General features: G+C 41.4%; 1 long non-coding RNA gene across 3 annotated transcripts in view; it reads left to right on the top strand.

Moving 5' to 3' along the window:
* Window positions 1-15,098, top strand: part of LOC109547201 (uncharacterized) — a 35,390-nt gene extending 20,292 nt beyond the window's left edge. For 2 of the 3 annotated variants that reach the window (XR_012324230.1, XR_012324229.1), the window contains one exon: window positions 11,874-15,098. This is a non-coding gene — a long non-coding RNA (uncharacterized lncRNA). The remainder of the gene's footprint in view (window positions 1-11,873) is intronic. The other variant, XR_012324231.1, reaches the window with a different exon arrangement.
* The last annotated feature ends 7,724 nt before the right edge of the window (window positions 15,099-22,822 follow it).

Raw genomic sequence — 22,822 nt, 5'->3', positions numbered from 1 at the left:
TCCCAAATAAGGAAAGGCATCTGGCCTGTCCTACTCCCACCCTACGGAAGGAAGGTATATGTGCCTCGATCAATCAGTAAACGAAATTTTCACCTCGGACCATTCCTTTGTTTTCTGGCTATAAAAACTGATCAATAGCACATGTTCAGGCTGGACTCTCCCAGACTACTAGGAAGTCAGACCGCTGTTCTAGCAGCGACCCTTCCCTCTAATAAATTTCATCTTCTTTACATTCTGCCTTGTGTCTGGAAGTTCTTTTCCAACCTGCTTTCAGACCACGACACCTCCCTCCCTGGGCTTCCTGTGTCCACCCTTGCTTCTGGACAGCCTGTTCTCAAATCAGGAGCCAGGGGGATCCTGCTAAAATGTGAGTGTGATCATGTCACTCGTCTTGCTCACTGTCCTCCCCTCCCCCACTTCCCTCCCCTCCCCCACTTCCCTCCCTGCCCTTTCCTTCCCTCAGGCCCACCTCAGCCTCTGGAAGGGCATCTTCAGCTGTGTCCAGGTTCTATCCATTCCAGCCACAGAGGCTTCCTTTGTGTGCTTTAAACACACTAGGCACTTTCCTGCCTCAGGGCCTTTGTACTTGCCATTTAATACTCTTCTCCAGGCATTTGCATGGCTGATTGATTTCCCATAGGTCTCAGCTCAAAAGTCTCCTTAGCCTTCTCTCCCACACCCAAAGAAAATAGCAAACCCACCTCCACACAGCTGAAGGCCTTTGTTTTCTCTCCAGCACTTTGTACCTCCCCAGGTACAAATGGTGACTTGTCTACTGTTTCTCTTCTCCCCCTACCCAACCCTCCCCTCACCTATGGACGTGGAACTACAGGACTTGCTGGAAAGAAAGAAATGCCTTTATGAACTAATTTTCTTTCCTTCTTAGAAAAGGCAGAAACTTGTGTGCTTGTCATATTGAAAGAACTAATTACCGTCCTCATGGATAAAGAGAGTAAGGTAGAAGCATAGTTTCAGAAAAACAGATCCTTTCCCTTTTTTCCTCTTTCCAGCCGCTGTATTTACCAATCTTCAGGGAATGGCGGGTTTTGCTGTTCAGACTTTCTTCCTGACTCTCAAGAAGCAAATCTCTTGAAAATTCTTTGCAGAAAGACTGTTTGCTGCTGGAATGTGCTGAGAATATTGCTTCTTTCACAAAGTCTGTTTTGTATGTCTTAATTCGTAAAAGTTTTTCTTTTGTTTTCCCATTCACCACCTCCCATTTCTCCCTACTCATTCCTCTTGGGCTTTCCATGTGTTTCCCTCTTTGTCTCCTTCATGATGTTCAACATGTACAAACTCTCTGTGTGCTCATGTGCCACACAGTTACACACACATCATCTCATTTAATCTTCATACCCACCCTGTGAGATGCTATTATTATTATGCTATGTTACACATGGGGAACCTGATGCTTACAGAGCTAAGTAGTGTAGTGGAGCGGTCAGTACACCCTCCCGTGTCACCATTTCAGTGGGCACTGGCTGGCTCTCCACTGCCAGGGTCTGCATCTGTTTCCCTGGCTGCTGGAGGAGGCCAGAAGTGCTGGGGAATATGTCCATTCTGATCCCAACAAACCCCCGCCCCCCCCCCCCAGCACCCTTTAACCAATGACTGATGGAGTTGGTGTCTAAATACCCCAACTCCCCTGCTCCTTGGGTGGGAGAGAACTGAGGGGCATTTTCTATGCTGGCTCTCAGAGACTCATCGTAGGATTGCACCCGGTGGCCCATAGTTACCTGTATTGATAAAGAACCTTCTATTGGCTGCCTCCCCTTCCCTCTCTCTTCCCCTACTGGTGTGTCCTGGGGTCACTTCCGAGACATATATTTGCACTAGAGTCCTTGTCTCAGGGTTTGCTTCTAGGGGAACCAAACCTAAGATTGAACAGCTGCCAGATGGCAGAGCTGAGCCGCAGACTCAAGCTGTGTGATTCCAGAGTTTGTGTGTTTCATTGTGATGTTCTAATCCCTTCCTTCTCTTTAAGAATTTATTTTTTTATTGTAGTGGTGGTAACTTTTTCTTCTTAATGTGTCAAATCATAGCAAACAATGGTTTTGCTTAAAAAAAAAACTATCCTGATAAATCAGTTGGAAAATGCTAACATTTTCTTCAGACTGAGAATTTAGTGTTATAATGACAAATTATTTTAGCTATGAAAGGACAAGTTCCCACAAGTCCACAACTTAGCGTTAATGGGGACCATATGATATGAGTCATGACAGGAAGAAGAGCCAGGGTGGTTGATGATAAGTTAGGGGTGCTTTGTTAAGTTAAATATAAATTTACTGGAAAGTCTTGGTTAGATTATGGAATTGAAAGAAGAGCTAGATAGTCAAGTTCCAGAAAGGACAGACACCAGGGCAGCTTTGGGGAACCAGGGACCAGAAGCTACTGGACAGTCATTTTGGGGAACCCTAGTCAAGTTGATTAAGCCTCAATTCATCTTGGTGAAGACTAATTCCAGGGACAGACAGTGTGATTGGTTGAGCTGAGACAGCTGTGGGGAGCACTTTGATTGACAGAAGCAATGGGAGAGATGCTCTTTCCAAAAAAAAAATCACCTTGCTGCTTTAGAAGAGGAGGCGTGGGATTCTGGGCAGTAAAAAGGACAAATATTCCTGAGAAAGAGAAAGGACAATGTCTGCTGAGTAAAGGTAAGAGAAGCAGGAAATGACAGCACACAGAGGAGACACATAAGGTGACTACAAAGAAAAAAAATTGTGGAAATTCCCAGGTGCCGACAGGGACCTTGCAGTGTCTGTTCCCTTTTGATGTAATCTCCTGTTACTGTCCCTTTTTTTCTTTCTGCCCTGGACACACTGGGTTTCTGGCCTTCCTCTATCACACCAGATACATTCCTCCTCAAGACATCTGTACTTGCTGTTCCAGTTTCTGGAACAGTCTTCCCTCAAAGATCAGCATGGCTGTTCCCTTATATCCTTCAGGTCTTTGTTCAAATTTCATCTTCAAAGGGATGCCTTCCCTGATCACCCATTTCCTGCTCTCCTGTTCCTCCTTCTCTGCCTATATATTGGATATTATTACCATCTCACATTATGTACTTATTTGCTTAATATGTGTCTCCCTTCATGAGAATAAAAACTCCATGAGGGCAGAGATTCTGTAACCCCAGTTTCTAGAATGTTCCTGACATGTTGTAGGTTCTTGATAGATATTTATCGAATTAACAATGAATGGTTTCTCCTCTCTCCCTCCATTAAGGCTATCAAGTGTGAACATAAGGTTTCAAAAGGACTGAGAGAGACAAACCCCAAACTGAGGTTCTGGGGCAGGCTAGAGGGGGACCAAGAATATCCCATAGAGGCCTCTGTGGGAAACATGCCCAGAGAATTCTCTGCCCCCCCCAACCACTGCACACGACGAGGAAGCCACAGGCAGATGGGGATTCTGGCTAGGGATGGAATTCCAATTTCTTTACACCATTACTTTCAATGTTTTAATTGATTCTTGTTGACATCTAGTTTCATAACCTTGTGGTTATTATACATATGTAATAATAATAACCCCAAGAGGAGTGGTTGGCATGATCATCTGTTATTTTATAGATTCCTAGGGGCTCTGGGAAAGTGGGAAGACTAGCCAGCAAAGAAATGAGATTAATTGAGAAACTCATCAAAGGGTGAACTGACCTTGTTTTACTCAAATGAAAAATAATCCTTACCAGTCTTGCAGACCCACTCTCTATGTGGTGTTTGTGGGTCCCTTTTATCTTACAGTTTTCAAATACAAAAGTTGACTTATATTTCTTACTTTCTAAGTCACCAGACAGCAGTATTAAGTTTTTGTTGTCGTTGTTGCTGATTTAGGTACAAGTCTGCAAAATAATGTTTCTGAGTTAAATGCATCTCCAACTCTAATTTCAAGTTTTCTGAGAATTAAGTAACAGTAAATTAGCTAAAGTCTGAGGAATGATGAAAGCTAAGTATATATCATCAAAAATTGACTTAATGACCATGAAGACATAACAGCTAATGCTTATTGAGCACTTAAAATGTACCAGCACTATGCTATGTGGGTATGGTGGAGAGAAATGATCTTATTTAGCTCAGAAGACATTTCATTTCAGATCTATAAACATTTACTGGGCCCATATGTGCCAGGCAATGGATATACAAAGAGAAATTATCATTTCGGTCTTCAGTTTTCTTTTGTGTTAGATTCATTTCTTTAAGGTCAGTGAAATAGCATGGAAAAATCTCCTCAAGTGTGAAGACACGTGTGCCCGAATTATCTTCGTTTGGGCACACAGAGACCTTCACGCTGGCTTCACGCTTGCCCATCTTCCCTGCCACACTGTTTTCTCCTCAAGTCATATCCTAACCCTACTCATTTCCTCTAAATAAGCCACACGGTCTCACGTGCTTAGGTCTACACAGTCTTCCCTTTGCTTTGAAATCCCTGATCTGTCAGCTGAATTCCAAAGGCCCTTCAAACCCGATTTCTCGCATCAACTCTTCCCTGAGGCTTTCTTTCAAGCCGCCTTCTGCTTTTGCCTTCCCAGCATCCAGCCTCCCTTCTTTTGGTATCAGCACCCCACTCTTCATTAAGGAAGTCACTCCTCCCACTCTTCATCCATAAGGCTTGGGTGGGACTGATCCCAACTCCACCTCCGCCAGGGAGTGGGTTCTTGAGCTTGAAGTCCCAGTTCGGAGGCACACGAGTGGCTCAGGGATGGACACATGACTCACCCGGACGGCTGAGGACCAGCCTCAGCACTTTTGCCAGAGCTGTTGAGAAAGAGGCTCCCTATTTCAGCTGAGGTTGCTAAGCTAGCAGACAAAGCTGGGGGCTGCCTTTGGCCCGTGTGAAAAGAGCCTGTCAGAGGAAAGTGGAGCTAAGGGTGGGAGAGAGAGAGAGAGAGAGAGAGTTCTAAACGTGCAGACCCAGCTTTGAAATGTTTGAAAAATTTACCTCTAGATAGTTCAGCAGTTTATTGTTGAGTAAATGAATGAATGAGCCAATAAATGCTCCCTGTCCTTTAAGCTAGTCTGAGTTGGGTTGCAGTCATTTGCAACAGGAAGGATTCTATAAAATGGACCCTTTCTCACTGTTACATGATTGCTAGGTAGAGAGATGACAGAGAGAGAGACAGCGACAGATAGATAATGTAAACTGTGAGGTTCTTAAGGAAGGAGAATATCTTGTTCCTCAACATATCTTTAATACTAGCATGGTGTTTGTTGAATGAACAAAGGAGTGAATTTTCTTTATATAATGACATAGTAGAATGCTACAGAATTTTAAATGGACATAGGTAATCCCAGGAACTTTCTGAGTCATGCTTAGCACATTTATGTCATATTGGTGATGACTTATAGAAGAATAACCCTCAAAATCTCCTGGGAGAAAGTATTGAGATGGCCACACCTATCATTTTGTTACCATTCTTTCGATAAAAGACAAAAATCTTGCTTTAGAAAATTACAGTACCGTGTGATATGGGCCAGAGTTAAGTATAATAATAAAAAAAATGTATATGGTACTTGCTATGTACCAGGCTCTGTTTCAAGTGTTTTGCATGTTTTAACTCATTTAATCCTCACAACAACTTTATAAGTTAGATAAAATGATTACTTCCATTTACATCTTGGAAACAGAGGTATAAAGAGGTTTACAACCCCAGTTCTCACAAATAGCACATGGCCGACCCTCCTTGCAGTAAAGGATCCAGCAGAGGCTGGTAGGGGGTGAGTCAAGAAAGGCACCTAGAAAATGTCTTAGTGGAAAAGAAGGAGAGGAATACGAGGGAAGGCTTCATTTTATAGGAAGAATGATGCAAAGGTCCAGATTCTTAAAAATTCAGTGCCAGCTTTTTGCAAAATAAGGAATTAGAAGAAGTTTGTAATTAGCACCTCCCCTTTCAACGTCGAGCCCTTACGGTGACTGCTTACTGTGAGCAAAGCTCTGTCTCTAATGTTTATATGGTGTGGCAGAGATGATTAATTTCCTCCCAATATCTGTTATTCATTTCTTCCATATTACAAGAAATCCTGGTTTTCAGCTGTGCCTGTGGCTGGCTGGAATAAAAAAAAATTCCCAGCTTCCTTTGCAGTTGGGATGGCCATATGGTTAAGTTCTGGCCAGTGGGATGTATACATGTGTCATGTGTAATGTTTAGGAAGCATCCTGAAAGGAAGGAGGCGTGCCCATCTCGCTGCCTGCCTCCCTCTCATTGGCTGTGCTGTGTACATGATAGGGATGCTGTGATATTGTGATTTATAATAAGAAATATATACTTGGTCTTTGTTCTTGCTTCTGGCAAAGAGCTCCTAAAGCCCTTGGAACTTCCTAAGTGATGAGAGCAATAAAAAAAGTCCTTTGTTACATTAATGAGGTGACTTTTAGAGGCACCTATGGATGGGGGCAAGGGTTAGAGGCACCTATGGATGGGGGCAACTTCCAGTCTCACTTCCCTGACCTCAGGAGCGGGGAGAGGGGCTGGAGGTTGGAATCAATCACCAATGTCCAATGATTTAATCACTCGTGCCTATGTAATGAAGGCTCCATAAAACCCCAAAAGGACAGGGCTCGGAGAGCTTCCAGGTGGTGAATACGTGGAGGTGCTGGGAGAGTAGCGTGCTTGGAGAGAGCATGGAAGCTCCGATCCCCCTTCCCCATACCTTGCCCTGATATCTTATATTAGGCTGTTCCTAAGTTACATCCTTTTATCTTATATTATTTCATTTTTTAAGATTTTTTCATGTGGACCATGTTTAAAGTCTTTATTGAATTTGTTACAATATTGCTTCTGGGTTGGTTTTTTTTTTATGTTTTTGTTTTGTTTTGTTTTGTTTTGTCTTTTTGTGGTACGTGGGCCTCTCACTGTTGCGGCCTCTCCCGTTTCGGAGCACAGGCTCCGGACGCGCAGGCTCGTCGGCCATGGCTCACGGGCCCAGCCGCTCCGTGGCATGTGGGATCTTCCTGGACCGGGACACGAACCCGTGTCCCCTGCATCGGCAGGCGGACTCTCAACCACTGCGCCACCAGGGAAGCCCCTATGTTTTGTTTTTATGGCCTTGAGGCATGTGGGATATTAACTCCCCAACCAGGTATCGAACCCATACCCCCTGCGTTGGAAGGCGAAGTCTTAATCACTGGACCACGAGGGAAGTCCCCTATATCCTTTTATAATGAACTGGTTATCTATTAAGTAAAATGTTTCTCTGAGTTCTGTGAACAGATTAATTGAGCCCAAGGAGGAGGTTGTGGGAACCTCTGGTTTACAGCCAGTCAGTCAGAAGCACTGGTGTGGATCTGGACTTGGCTCTTGGCATCGGATGTGGAGGGCGGTCCCGTGGGATGGAGCCGTTAACCTGTGGAATCTGACGCTCTCTCTGGTAGATAGTGTCAGAATGGAGCTGGATTGTAGGCCCCCCAGCTGGTGCCCAAGAACTGCTCTGTGGTGTGGGGACACCTCCCCCCGCCCCCACCGTTGGAATTTGGGGCAGAACCTTTAGATGCTCAAGCAACTATCTTGGCCCATGACATTTGGTGCCATTTGCTAGAATGGCAGTCACACATGCTGAGCTTCTTCACCCATTATGTAAGTTCACCCATTATGTAAGTCACTCCTCCTCCCTTGGGGATCAGAGAAGGACCAGGAATGTGACTCTAATGGAAGTTTTCCAAGTGGAAACATGAAGAGTGGGAAATCAGTGTTACATGACGTAGTATTTTTTTTTTTAATCTCAATTTTACTTTGGGAAACTAGAGTTAAGTAATACAATTGTGAGGCTAGGACTGTAGTTCAAATCAACCTGATTCTAAAACCGGTGTGCTTATCTACTATATAGACTGCATAGGTTACTATTACTAATAGTAGTGTGCTGGTAAAGATTTAACCAGCTGGGGCTGAGAGGAAGGACACTGATTTTTAGTGTTTTCCAATTTCCTTGGTGTAAATATTCCCACCAGGCCAATTTCAAGCTACCAATTGTTCAACAATTGACCTGCGAAATTCCTGAAAATTTAACAGGCTGCCCTTGTGAGCGCATATGAGCCAGCTCCAGCGCGCTTCTGAAAAATACTGAGCTGAGCCTGAGAGAAGACACTCCAGGCAAACTGCAGGATGTCTCCAACTGTCTTTCCTAACCTCGGGGTTGTAGGGCTTTGGGTCTAATTAGGATAACAGCATTCCAGAGCAAGCAGAACACCTGGGGAGCCCAGAAGATGACCTTGGGCAAGAAGTGATGGAAGGGTAACCGCTTGACCTATGGCCTCTGAGGGATGTTAGTGGAGCTTCATCAGAAGTGTCGTGGCTGCCCTGTTTCTTTTTGATGGGCGATCCATTTTCAGAGAGATCTTCTGGCCAAAAAGATTTTCAGATTCTCCTCCAGCTGACAGAACGCTTACGATACCATCACTGGAGTAGAGGGAGTGTAGTTCTGCAGAGAGAAGCAGAGCACATGGGTGTGTGAGAGAGAAAGCTCCACTGTCACAAATCTGCAAGCAGCATCTTGCAAGGCAAGTTGGAGGGACACTAACGTTTCCTCCTGCAGTCAGTGGATACAGTGAGGGCTCTAATTTCAGCCAGTGCTGGAGGGAAGACTGAGAGGCCTTAATAGGGTGTCTGTGGTGACAAGGGCAATGCAGGACACACAGACGAGGATTTGGACAAAACCTGCCCCGAGAACGTTCTCTTACCACATCCTTAGGAGGAAGGCTGGAAACTTATTGGAACCCACTGTACATCCTTTGTAGTGTGTGGACGGTGAGTTTATGCCACAACTATTAATAGTTCTCCTGACAGAGTGGGTTCAGTTACACTCAATAAATCATTTTGTTAACTACACAAATTCCTGAGCTAAAGAAGCTCTTTGGCTTTATGGAATAAGGATGCCCGTCCTGGAGGGCCCTGTGTGAGAAGGAGAGTCAGAGTTCTCCACGTGAGCAAAATTAGGCCATCAGCCCCCTCCCAGAGTTCTCGCTCGACCGAGCCCTAACCCTATCATTACGTAAGGGGGACATTTTGACCTAGCTCTGTTCTCCTTTGCGTCTCTTTGCTCTCTGAGAGAATCTGTTCCAAGGTCCTAAAGTTTGTGATCCAGCTCACTTGTTTTGCATCTGTTTTATTACTCCCAAGGTCTCTGTGTGGATTCTCTTTTTCTGGTGGTAGCACAGTGCTTCTCCAGGGACAGAATTGTAGACATTTCACATGGAGGTGTTGGAGAGTGAGGGTCCTTCCCCCTCCTCGAGTATCACTATTGTATGGTCAGGCCACCCAAGGTGGCTATTCTCGTCTTCTCTGTACATCTCCTGCCCCACCAGTGCCTGCTTCACCTATACCCTACTTACCTGACTGACCTTCCTACATACTTGCTCCTGGCCCCAGCTAGTGACTGTTCTAACTTTAGATTAGAGCATCTCCACTATGATAGCTTATGAAAGGGAAAGTGAGGGGCGTGCCCCTCTGCTGGTTTCCCTGGTAACCGATGGGCTGACCTGATGTCAGTTCCCCCTCTAACTGGTAATCTCCCCCTGCCACTGGGAGCAAAGACTGCCGCCATGTCCTGCCCCACCTCTGCTGCACATAGCGGGATGTCACTCCAGGACCTGGCTTCAGACATGTAAGGTCCCCCATCCTTTAAACCACTGATGTCTCTTTTGCTGACTCCGGCTTTTTCTTTGGTCTTGATGCTAAGCAAGTACAGGCTTTGCAGACCTGTAGGATACAGCCCAACAAATATGGACTCATTATTTCTTTTAATTCAATGCTTCTTTGTCCTTTTGACATAGCCGCATCCGTCTTTGAGCACTTCCTTGCTGTCTGGCACAAGATGTTTCCATATCACCTTCTACTTTCCCTGCCTCAGACCAGGAGCCAGTCATGTTCATAAGAAGCCCTGGTTTCTTTGAGTGGGAAATGTTATTTGGAAACAAAGAACTGAGTGTGAGGTATGCTCATTACTACTGGAGTATCATTGCTTCTGGCCCTTTTTATAGACAGAGCTAGAAAAAAACAATTAAATGATGAATTCATAATGCTTCCTTAATTTGAACAAAAAATGGCCCCAAACCTTAATTCTCCCATTCCGTGTATGTCTTTTCCTTATCCCACAGTGAAAACCTTGGTTTCTGACATCAGTATTTTTACTTGTTTATACTGTTATACGTTAAACACAATTTAGTTTTGGAAACACAACAATCAATAATACTATCAATTATGAACCTTAAGTAAAGTTCATACTTTATAATTCTTTAAAATTATAAAGATATCTTTATAATTCTTTTGACCTTAAGATATATTCTATTAATGGTATACAATCTTAGTATTATATTTAAAAGTTATTTGAATTAATTCATTTTTCTGTGTGGCTATGTTATGTATGTAGTATACAGTAACATTCACTTCTTCCTGTATTTAATGTTAAGGTTTTATCTTATCTTTCTTTTTATTGAATTTTATGTTTGAATATGTAAAAACTGCATAGCTTAAAAGTAAAAACTAGTAAAACAGTTCTAATCAGGGAAATTGTGCTTGCACCCTTATTCCCTATACCCCACTCATCCACCCTTACAGGCAGCTGTATTAATGAGTTTTAGATTTATTGTTCTTGACTTTCTTTTTGCAAAAATAAGGGAATATATACATATATGTTTTTATTTCCTCTTCTTTCTTATACAAAAGAGCATACCACGAGCGTTCTTTTGCACTTTTCTTTTTATCATTTGACAATATAGTCTTCAAATTATTCCATATTAGTTCATAGAGATCTTCCTCATTCTTTTTTTATGTGTTTTTTCTATATTTATAATAAGAAATAAACCTGCTTCCTCATTCTTTTTGATGGCTGCATAGTATTCTGTTGTACAGATGCACCATAATTTATTTGTAATGCCCTATGGATAGGCGTGTGGGTTGTTCCTAATACTTTATTACAAATAATATAATGAATAACTTGTAATGAATAACTTTTTTTTTGTATTTGAGAAGGTATATTTTCAGGGTAAATTTCTAGCAGTGGGATTGATGGGTCAAAGGGTTAATGCATAGGTAATTTTGCTAGGAAATGCCAAATTTCCCTCCCTATGGGTTGTACCATTTTGCCTTCCCACCAGCAATATATGAAAGTCCTTTTTTTCCCCATAGTCTGGCCATAAAGTATATCATCAAAGTCTTGACTTTTTTGTTAGATAGTTGAGAAATTCTACCTCAGTATAATTTTAATTTGCATTTCTCTTATTATGAATGAAATTGAGCATTATTAATATATTTAAAAGGCCACTTATGTATCTTTTTCCATGAACTACCTGCTCATGTCTTTTACTTTCTAGTAGGTTTTTAATGTGTATTCTAAAAATCATCAAATGCTATTTATAACATTGGAGTTTACAAAAGACTTTCACAAGTCATCTTTTTGATGCTAAAAGATTTTGAAAACCTCAGAAAGGATAAGGACAGCACTGCTGAACTAGAACAGTTTCAAAGGTAGTCTTATTAATCTGGAAAATACAGAGTACCTGAAATTATATGCATGGACTATCTTGTCTGATGGTGTTAGAAAACTTGAACAGAATATTTCATGTAGAAGATTATTAACACTGGCTGAGGGAGGGTTGTCACATCTTCATAATCATTTAATAAATATTCTCAGAAGTCTAAAATTGTCACAGAAAGCCTGACTTGTTTCCTGCTTACAGTTGCACCTAAAAGGAGCCTTGAGATGGAAATGGGGGGTGACAGAATAGCAGGTACACCTATGAAATATCACAGTCTGATGAGTTTGTTCCCTTGTCTACTTCTGCGGTTTGTTTTTGAATTTTTGCTTTTATTCCTGTTTTTATTCAGAAAGTAACTTGAACTCTCCCCAGTATTTGTAATGATTGCTAAGTCCAGCCATTTTCCTTAACAGGTTCCCTGATAGGAATCTTTCATTTAGCAAAACCAAACCTCTAAAGGCAAGAGGGGTTGAACTATTGGAATTACTGCTTGGCAAATGCAGAAGAGTCAACCCTGCCACACTGTGACCCAGAGAAAGATTTTTGGAAAATAAGGATCATTCTCTTCAGTTGAAATAAAACTGCTCTGCAAGGAATCAAATTGGCCTTTTGTCAGCATGATCGTCATGAGTCAAGAGAAAGATGAATGTGCTCTGTCCACAAATGAAGTTGGCCAAGCAAACTGGGGAAGGATGGGGGTTGGAAAGAACCTCACCAGCTTCCCCATTGATCTGAAAATCACGTCGAAGATATATGGTGAGAGAGAGCACACATCTCTAGTCTACAAACTGCTTTCGCTCACGGGCAGGAAGACGGAAAGACTATCGTGTCTCGTTAGTACAATCCTTAGAAATCATGCCAAAAATGTACACACAGTTGAAATGGAGGGGAATGAATGACTCAGAATTTCTCATGAAGGATGCAAAGCAGTTACCCTCTGGGGCATTTCCTTGACTAAAGCTGAGGTCAGAAAAGACAAACCATAGTTACCATGTGAAGGTAAAGCACTGACCACAGGGAGTGAAGTGCTCGAGACCTCAGAACTTCTATAGGACAGGTTTGAAGGTTACAAGGGTAACCGACAGTGCCTATAATAAATACGAGAGAGAAGGTATAGATTACAGGGAGATTACAGGAGATTAAGAGTTGGATGCAGGAGAATTTTCATATATTTTTAAATCAACTTGATTAAGTATAATTTATAAACAATAAAATGCACACATTTTAAAGGTACAGTTTGAAGAATTTTGACAAAAGGGTATGTGCATGCCGCCACCACTATCCAGATACAGGCATTTCCATCATCCTCAAAGTTTCTCTTTTTGCCCCTTCCTATTCCTGGGCTAAGGTAACCACTGATGTGCATTTTGTCACCAGAGATTAAATTGAACTTTACTGTGAGTTTCATGTGCATGGAATCATGCAGTATTTGTGTCATGCATTTGTGTCATGCTTCCTTCACTCAGCATAACAATTTGGGATTCATTCTTGCTGCTACTTATATCAGCAGTTAGTTCTTTTTATTTATCCTTTGTCTGGGTGTACAACAATTTGTTTATCCATTCACATTTTTTTTTTTTTTTTTTTTTTTTGCGTTACCCGGGCCTCTCACTGTTGTGGCCTCTCCCGTTGCGGAGCACAGGCTGCGGAGGCGCAGGCTCAGCGGCCATGGCTCACGGGCCCAGCCGCTCCACGGCATGTGGGATCTTCCCGGACCGGGGCGCGAACCCGTGTCCCCTGCATAGGCAGGCGGACTCTCAACCACTGCGCCACCAGGGAAGCCCCTATCCATTCACATATTGATGGACATTTGAGCTGTTTGTAGTTTGGGGCTACTAGAAAGAAAGTTGCTATGAATATTTAGGTACAAGTCTTTGTGCAGGCATGTTTTCATTTCTCTTCGATGAACACCTAGGAGTGGAGTTTCAGTGTCATACGGTAGACATATGTTTATCTTTATAAGAAACTGCCCAAGCATTCTCTGAAATGGTTGTACTGTTCTACATTCCCACCAGCGATGAATAAGAGTTCTGGTCACTCTACATCCTCTCCATCACTTGGTATCTGTAGTCTTTTAATTTTAGATATTCTGATGGTATCTTGATTTGCATTTCCTTGATAACTAATGTTTCTCTAGCACCTTTTAATGTAATTATTGGCTATTTATGTATGTCCTTTTCATATTTTTTGCCCATTAACAAATGGGTTGTTTGCCTTGTTATTGTTGTAAAATCACTTTATAAATATTCTTGTTACAAATGCTTTATCAGATACGTGTAGTGCTAATATTGTCTTGTAGTCTGTGTCTTGCACAGGGGGCTATTGGTGGACCCCAAAAAATGAACCCAAACTAGAGACATGAAGAAACACATTTTCCAAGAGAACGTGGCTCTTGAATTTAGACTTTAAAGAAGAAGTCAGTAGGTAGGTAAGTAGAATGGTGTTAAGGCCCCCATGGTGGAACTTTCTACTTTTTTAATTTTTAAAAAGTTTTATACAATTTTTAAAGGTTACTTTCCATTTACAATTATTACAAAATATTGGCTGTCTTCCCTGTGTTGTACAATATATCCTTGAGCCTCTCTTACACCCAGTAGTTCGTACCTTCCACTCCCTCACCCCTATGTTGCCCCTCCCCCTCCACCGGTAACCACTAGTTTGTTCTCTATATATGTGAGTCTGCTTCTTTTTTTGAGGTATTCACTTGTTTGTTGTATTTTTTAGATTCCACATATAAGTGGTATCATACAGCATTTGTTTTTCTCTGTCTGACATATTTCACTTAGCATAATGCCCTCAAAGTCTATCCATGTTTCTGCAAACGGCAAAATTCCATTCTTTTTTTATGGCTGAGTAGTATTCCATTATATATATATGCCACATCTTCTTTGTCAATTCATCTGTTGATAGACACTTCGGTTGCTTCCATACCTTGGCAATTTAAATAATGCTGCTGTGAATGTTGTGGTGCATGTACCTTTTCAAATTTTTTTGTTTGTTTGTTTCTTTTGGATATATAAATAAATGTAGGGAGTTCCCTGGTGGTCCAGTGGTTAAGACTCTGTGCTTCCATTGCAGGGGGCACGGGTTCGATCCCTGGTCAGGGGACTAAGATCTCTGCGTACCACATGGCGCGGCCAAAAAATAAATAAAAAAGATTGTTTAAATGTATATGTAAATTGGTTCAGCCACTGTGGAAGACAGTATGGAGGTTTCTTCAAAAACTAAAAATAGAACTACCATATGACCCAGCAATTCCACTCCTGAGTGTATATCCAAAAGAAACATGGTAGACTTTCTTTCTTCTCTCATAGATAAAGCTTCAATCCAGGCTGATTATATCCAGGTGTGGATATCATGAAATTAATTGATACTAATATTTGAATCACTAATAAATATATCCCTCCAAAGGGCTATTTGAAACTAGAAATAACAATTTGCTTACCAAATTACTTTCTATTTACTTTTTTCCATAAATCTGCAAGTGGTGAAGTTATAGAGGAGGAATTTGGGGGTAGGTAACTTCTGGTTTTGCCTATAAATATTTGTCAATAAGCGTCTGTCAATAAACATAAATTCATAGGTTAGGCCAACCCTAAGCAACACTTAAGCAATTTGTTTCAACTTCCTTCGTCACCATATTAACAATGAACTAACCATGCTCTGTAAACAGTTATTCTCAAAGTGCTAAAATAATATATCTATGAGTCAGCTGGACAGACCATGGCCTTGATGAACTTTCGCTTCGTTCCCTTTACTGTAGTAGCAGCTAGAAATATGAAGTGAAGAAACTCACTAATTCCTGGTCACAGAAGCTGGGACATAATAGTGGCTCTTTCTTTGGAGGAGTTGTTTTTCTATTGGTGTTGCCAGGAAGTGAGCCCTTTCCTTCCAAAATGATGGGGATTCCTGAGGTAGGTAATAGATAGATGTATAGATGGGTAAATGAGTGGATGTAAGGCTAACCAGCCAGCCAGAGGGGCTTTTATCTATCTATCTTATAAGATCATTAGATGAAGGAGACATGGAAAGAGTATGCATTGAATGGGAAGGAGTGAAAAGAGAAATCAAGAGATAATAGATAATTGTTGTTAGCAGATAAGAAAAGGAGAAATAAAAGCACACAGAAGAAACTATTTACAGCAGAGGACCACATGCCTCTTTCAACATATACAACCACAGAGACTATGAAAGGGTAAAGTTGTTGAGAGCTGGTTTAGCAGCCAGCCTTGCTGTACAGTCTCTGATGAGAGGGTGATGGGCAAGGTCCTAAGGCAGGAGAGACAAATAACCTTTGCTTGTTCTCTTCCTTCTGTACTCCACTCTCCTGTATTGTATCCAGAGGTCTCCTGGTGAAAGGAAAAGAGGTGAGATCTTCATTATACTCAGTACATGTTTCTTTTCTTTTCTTTTTTTTTTTTTTTGTGGTACACGGGCCTCACTGTTGTGGCCTCTCCCATTGTGGAGCACAGGCTGCAGACGCGTAGGCTCAGCGGCCACGGCTCACGGACCCAGATGCTCCGCGGCATGTGGGATCTTCCCGGACCGGGGCACGAACCCGTGTCCCCTGCCTCAGCAGGTGGACTCTCAACCACTGCGCCACCAGGGAAGCCCAGTACATGTTTCTTTTTAATTGGAATATAATTCATATAATATAAAATAGGCCCTTTAAAAGAATACAATTCAGTAGTTTTTAGTATAGTCAGAGACTTGTGCAAATATCACCACTATCTAATTCCAGCACATTTTCATCACCCCAAAAAGACACCCCATACCCATTAGCAGTCACTTCCCATTCCTTCCTCCCCCAAGCCCTCAGCAACCACTATCTACTTTTTTGTTTAAAATACTTTATTATTTTTAGAGACATTTTAGGTTTACAACAAAATTGAGAAAAAGGTACAGAGATTTCCCATATGCTTCCTGCCCCCCATACATGCATAGCCTCCTCCATTATCAACATCATTTACCAGAATGGTCCTTTATTATTTTTTTTCATTATTAGTAGTTTTTTTAACAAAGGATGAACCTATGTTGATATAATCACCCCAAGTCCATAGTCCACCTTAGGGTTTACTCTTGGTGTTGTATATTCTGTGGGTTTGGACAAGTGTATAATAACATATATCCAACACTATAACATCATACAGAGTATTTTCACTGCCCTAAAAATCCTCTGTGTTCTGCCTATTTATCTTCTCCTCCTATAACTCCCGCCCCCCCAGCCCCAAACACCACCACTGTCTGTCTCTATAGATTTGTCTATTCTGGGCATTGCGTATACATGGAATAAAACATGTGGCCTTTAGTATCTGGTTTATTTCACCTAGCATAATATGTGTTTTTTCTTTCTTTTTTAATTAATGAATTTTATTTTTTAGAGCAGTGATAGAAAAATTGAGCCGAAAGTAGGGAGTTCACATACCTTCTTTCCCCACCCCTTGCACAGAATTCCCTATTGCTTTTATTTTTTTTTAACCGTCTTAACCATTTTTAAATGTACAGTTTGAGTCAACTATATTCCCATTGTTGTGCCAGTACACTGTTTTTGTTTTGTTTGTTTGTTTATTTTAAGATAGGGTGGAGAGTAGTCTTCAAATCAGGGAGAAAAGAAATGTGCCCTCCCTGAGACCAACAGCTCACAGTCTTGAATAAGACTCTCACTTCTCATGATCATGCAGCCCCACCGGGCTTTGGCTCACTTCCCTTTGCCAAGCTCCACGAAAGGCCTGAGATGCGCTCTTAGGAGCAGCGGTGACTCTCCAAGAATGTGCACGTTCCTCCCTGACTTTGTAGCATTGATTTCTTGTCCTCCAATTTAGTAAACATCTGAAGGAATTGAATTGGATTTTAAATATCAGAGGCTTATTTTTATCTTGAATAAAATTTAACTGAATTAATATTCAAAGCACTAAATGATTCAACTCTAAAAACTTGTTGAGGAAGTCTTCCTAAAACTCTTTTGTCTCCTCTGGGCACAGAGGCCACTTGACTTAAGAGATTTGGGATGCTGATGGTAGTCTTAAACTTTGGAGATCTTTGCAAACATCGGGGGTAATTTAGGGGTAATTCCCAAGTGACTGTATTACTTTTCATTGAGTATCTATGAGAGGATAAATTGGAGAGAAAGTATAAGGACATAATAAGATGTTCTCTGCATTTTTAGTTTATCTACATGTAGTACAAAAAACACTGGACTGGAAATAATTGCTACCGTTTGTTGACTGGTTAGTATGTCTCAGGTACTGTGCCAAGCATTTTTATATGTTTTTTTTCTTTTCAGTCTCACAATAGTCTTATGAGGTAGCTGCTTTTATCATTTTTTTAAACATCATTACTGGAGTATAATTGCTCTACAATGGTGTGTTAGTTTCTGCTGTATAACAAAGTGAATCAGCTATATGTATACATATATCCCCATATTTCCTCCCTCTTGCGTCTCCCTCCCTCCCACCCTCCCTATCCCACCCCTCTAGGTGGTCACAAAGCATCGAGCTGCTCTCCCTGTGCTACGCGGCTGCTTCCCACTCGCTACCTGTTTTACGTTTGGTAGTGTATATATGTCCATGTCACTCTCTCACTTCGTCCCAGCTTACCCTTCCCCCTCCCCGTGTCCTCAAGTCCATTCTCTATGTCTGCGTCTTTATTCCTGTCCTGCCCCTAGGTTCTTCAGAGCCTTTTTTTTTCTTCTTTAGATTCCATATATATGTGTTAGCATATGGTATTTGTTTTTCTCTTTCTGACTTACTTCACTCTGTATGACAGAATCTAGGTCCATCCACCTCACTACAAATAACTCAATTTCGTTTCTTCTTATGGCTGAGTAATATTCCACTGTGTATATGTGCCACATCTTCTTTATCCATTCATCTGTCGATGGACACTTAAGTTGCTTCCATGTCCTGGCTATTGTAAATAGTGCTGCAATGAGCGTTGTGGTACATGACTCTTTTTTTTAATTTTTAAAAATTTATTTATTTTATTAATTTATTTTTGGCTGTGTTGGGTCTTTGTTGCTGCGTGTGGACTTTTTCTAGTTGCGGTGAGCGGGGGCTACTCTTTGTTGAGGTGTGCAGGCTTCTCATTGCGGTGGCTTCTCTTGTTGAGGAGCACGGGCTCTAGGTATGCAGGCTTCAGTAGTTGTGGCATGCGGGTTCAGTAATTGTGGCTCATGGGCTCTAGAGCGCAGGCTCAGTAGTTGTGGCACACAGGCTTAGTTGCTCCGTGGCATGTGGGATCTTCCCAGACCAGGAATCGAACCTGTGTCCCCTGCATTGGTAGGTGGATTCTTAACCACTGTGCCACCAGGGAAGCCCTGACTCTTTTTGAATTATGGTTTTCTCGGGGTATATGCCCAGTAGTGGGATTGCTGGGTTGTAAGGTAGTTCTATCTTTAGTTTTTTAAGGAACCTCCATACCGTTCTCCACAGTGGCTGTATCAATTCACATTCCCACCAACAGTGCAAGAGCATTCCCTTTTCTCCACCCCCTCTCTAGCATTTAGTGTTTGTAGATTTTTTGATGATGGACATTCTGACCTGTGTGAGGTGATACCTCATTGTAGTTTTGATTTGCATTTCTCTAATGATTAGTGATGTTGAGCATCCGTTCATGTGTTCATTGGCAATCTGTATGTCTTCTTTGGAGAAATGTCTATTTAGGTCTTCTGCCCATTTTTGGACTGGGTTGTTTGTTTTTTTGATATTGAGCTGCATGTGCTGCTTGTGTATTTTGGAGGTTAATCCTTTGTCAGTTGCTTCGTTTGCAAATATTTTCTCCCATTCTGAGGGTCGTCTTTTCATCTTGTTTATGGTTTCCTTTGCTGTGCAAAAGCTTTTAAGTTTCATTAGGTCCCATTTGTTTATTTTTGTTTTTATTTCCATTTCTCTAGGAGGTGGGTCAAAAAGGATCTTGCTGTGATTTATGTCAAAGAGTGTTCTGCCTATGTTTTCCTCTAGGAGTTTTATAGTGTCTGGCCTTACATTTAGGTCTTTAATCCATTTTGAATTTATTTTTGTGTATGGTGTTAGGAAGTGTTCTAATTTAGTTCTTTTACGTGTAGCTGTCCAGATATAACATTGTATAAGTTTAAAGTATTGATTTGATACATTTATATTGCAATATTATTGCCACTGTAGCATTAGCTAAGACCTCTATCACATCACATAATTATCATTTCTTCTTGTGGTGGGAACAATTGAAGATCTGGTCTCTTAGTAAATTTAATGTTTATAATATAGTTTGGTGTCTATACTCACTGTATTGTGTTTTAGTTCTGCAGGACGTATTTATCTACTAGTTACAAGTATGTACCCTTAAACAGCATCTCTTTAGGAAGGCAACGAAGCTAAGAGAGATTAAAGCACTTGCCCAAGTCCCCCATTTTGCAGGTGAATTTAACCCCAGAGTCAAAGTATTCAAGCACTCTGCTGACCTGGGAGCTGGATCCAGTAAGTTCTCATCCTGATTAAGTGACTTATGTAATTGGGCCTCATTTGCTTCATCTGTATAATGAGGATATTGGACCATGTCCATGATTTCTAACCTTTGGCTGCCTTGGAGACATGCTGCCCCATCTCCTTTAAAACAAGCTACTGTGGGGAACCTGGTTAACTGACAGCCCCCAGCTACTGCCCCTGTGAATCTGAGGCAACGTTTATACCAGGCTGCACCCAACCAGTGACTGAGCATGGCAAGGGTCCTGGTGCTGGCCCAGTGGGAGCTTCCTCTAATGGGCAGGTTTGGCTCAGGGACTCCTGAGCGAAATGCAGTCTGAGGCTCTTCCTATCCAATCCTTCCCTCCCGATAGCCTTCCTAGGACCTGCATTTGTGATGTGAAAGCTCTCCCTGCCTACTGTTGCCCACATCCCATTTAACCTTCACAGAAATTTCCCTCAATAAAGCTTTTGCACATCTAATCCTGTCTTGGCATCTGCGACTCAGAGGACCAGAACTGACAACTTCCAGCTTGAGTGGGAGGGTCAGGAAAATATTTCAAAGGGTCCGGAAATTCCAAGTTCAGCAAGAAATGTCTTTAGACTCTATAAATCCTAGGTCTCACGTTTATATGAACTACTACCTTCCAAATGAATGTAGATGATAAATATAACGTAGAGTCATTTAAGAGTGTTATTGAATTTACAGATACTTTTGTTACTAAGTATGTTTTCAACCAGTAAATTTTGAAAACATGATTGATAAAAGGGGTCTCCATGCTCGAAAATATTGGGAGCCACTGGGCTGGATGCCCACTCAGGGTCTGTCAGGCCTGACGTCCTTTGATCCATGGCAACGGCAGTACAGCACAACGGTTAAGGAGCGGTGCTGAGAGCGTGGCCTTTGGCGTCAGACGGCCCTGGGTTTGAGTCCTTACTTTGCTTCTCACTAGTTACATAATCTCAGGCAAGATGCGAAACCTCTCCAAGTCTTTGTTCCCTCATCTAAGATGGAGATACTAATGGTAACTTCTGGATGGTATGGTTGTGAGAGTTACATAAGAAAAGTGACTGTAAGTTACTTTGCATCATAAAAATTCATTGGAATTATTATCATTACTCGTCCTTAGTTTCATTCTGTGTGTTCATCTTCAGTTCTAACCAAAAGATTGTTTATAGTGTTTTTTTTGTAGTTTTTTAACTCTTACTTTATGAGAATGGGAGATAGTATTTCTCATCTTCCTAAATTACTTGGGTTATCCTTCCAAACAAATTGCATCTCATGTTTAATACACCTCTATTCCTTTGAGCTCAGACCTTTGTAACCAACTGAGCTTTCATTTAATCATCTGAAATAATCTTGCCCTTAGAGTTCTCCCTCCTGTGTAATTTCCTTTCACAGCCAATTTGTCCTTAATGCTCAGACTAGAGCCATAACAGCAACATGGAGAATTGAGGACAATCTTCTGTCAATCACACAACCCCATCTCAAATAGAGGATGATTTCCGGCAGATGTAGGGGTGTGAGGTTTGGGAGTAGGGCAGTTTTTTGAATAATGTAAATAATTGCTTATTTGAGTGCTGATTTTGTAGTTGACAGCAAAAAGTCTTCTGGGGTGGCTCATTAGTGGCACAGGTGCAAGAGCAGCTGTTCTAATTAATGTATTAGGAATCCCCATTCTTGATTTCTGTGAAGGATTAGAGAAAAGCTTTGTTATCCACCTGATTACACAAAAAGACGGGACTGAGGAGGGGTAAACCCACAGGAACGTTTTTAGCTGGAGGTAATAAAATACATGACTTCAGGGTTAAGCAAACTGGAGTTTATTTTTCTCATATAAAATGAAGTCAGGAAACAGATGGTTCCTGGGGTTAGTTTATCAGTTCAACAATGTCTAGGATCATCTCGCTGAGATAATTTGGGCCTTTCTTTCATTGTCCCAGAATGGTTACAGGAATTCCAATCATCACGCTCACGATCAAGGCAAGAAGAAGGAGGAAGGAGCAGGGAGTAAGAAGTTCCGGGGGATCCCCAGCAGACCATCAGTATGAGCAAACCCTGGATGTATGTTTCATTGGCTAGCACGGTGTGTGCAGCCCGCAGCTAGCCACAGAGGAGCTGGGAAATCAGAATTTAGCTGGGCCCCTTGCCATCCTGGACACAATCAGGATTGTATTAGTCAGAGAAAGTAGAGAAAGTACATTGGGAAGTTAACCAACACAGTCTGCTCTCAGAGGCAAGCCTAGGGATGGCTTGGTTCCAATTTTTTCTTCATGGGAAGAATGAGAGGAGTAATAAATGTTATAGTGAATATATTGGAGATCAAAATACATCACAATCAACTTCAAAGAGGCGTCCACAATGTTCTTTCTCTGGAAGCTTACACTATACCGAGAAATACTTGTAAAACTTAGAAGTCATCTTCTTAGTCACGAAGAAATTTTTTTCTTTAACAATGTCATGGTAATATGCTTTGCTTGAAATTGCAGAATGTAGCAAAGATTCTTATGAAATTGCCTTGATTTCTCTGAAACAACATGTTATAGGTAGGGAAAGGTACATCCTGGAATCTGTTTGAGAGTTCAGTTGTAATTTGCTGAAATTAGTTGTCCCCAAATTCACAATTTAATTTTAAGTTTTAAAAAAGATTCAAACTGCCTCAGGAGCTTAAGCAGAATATAAATAGACCTTAGAGTCCTGAAGCATGCAATATAAAATAGGCCACGCCTCAAGAGTTTCTCAGGAAGATGCCCGCAACATGAACTTTTGGACCCTGATTCTGCAAAAATTATCTTCAGAACTAGGTAAAATTGTGAAAGCTGGGCAAGTATCTGGCTGAGCTTTTTCGCATTTGTATGGTATGTAACTACCTTTGTCAGAAATTACAATCTAAGTATGTAGTTTTCATTTCATTTTTATTTTAAAT

The sequence above is a fragment of the Tursiops truncatus genome, chromosome 11 (assembly GCF_011762595.2).
Source record: "Tursiops truncatus isolate mTurTru1 chromosome 11, mTurTru1.mat.Y, whole genome shotgun sequence".
Lineage (NCBI taxonomy): Eukaryota > Metazoa > Chordata > Mammalia > Artiodactyla > Delphinidae > Tursiops > Tursiops truncatus.
The sequence above is the reverse complement of the archived record's forward strand: the minus strand, read 5'-3'. Positions and strand labels throughout refer to the sequence as shown.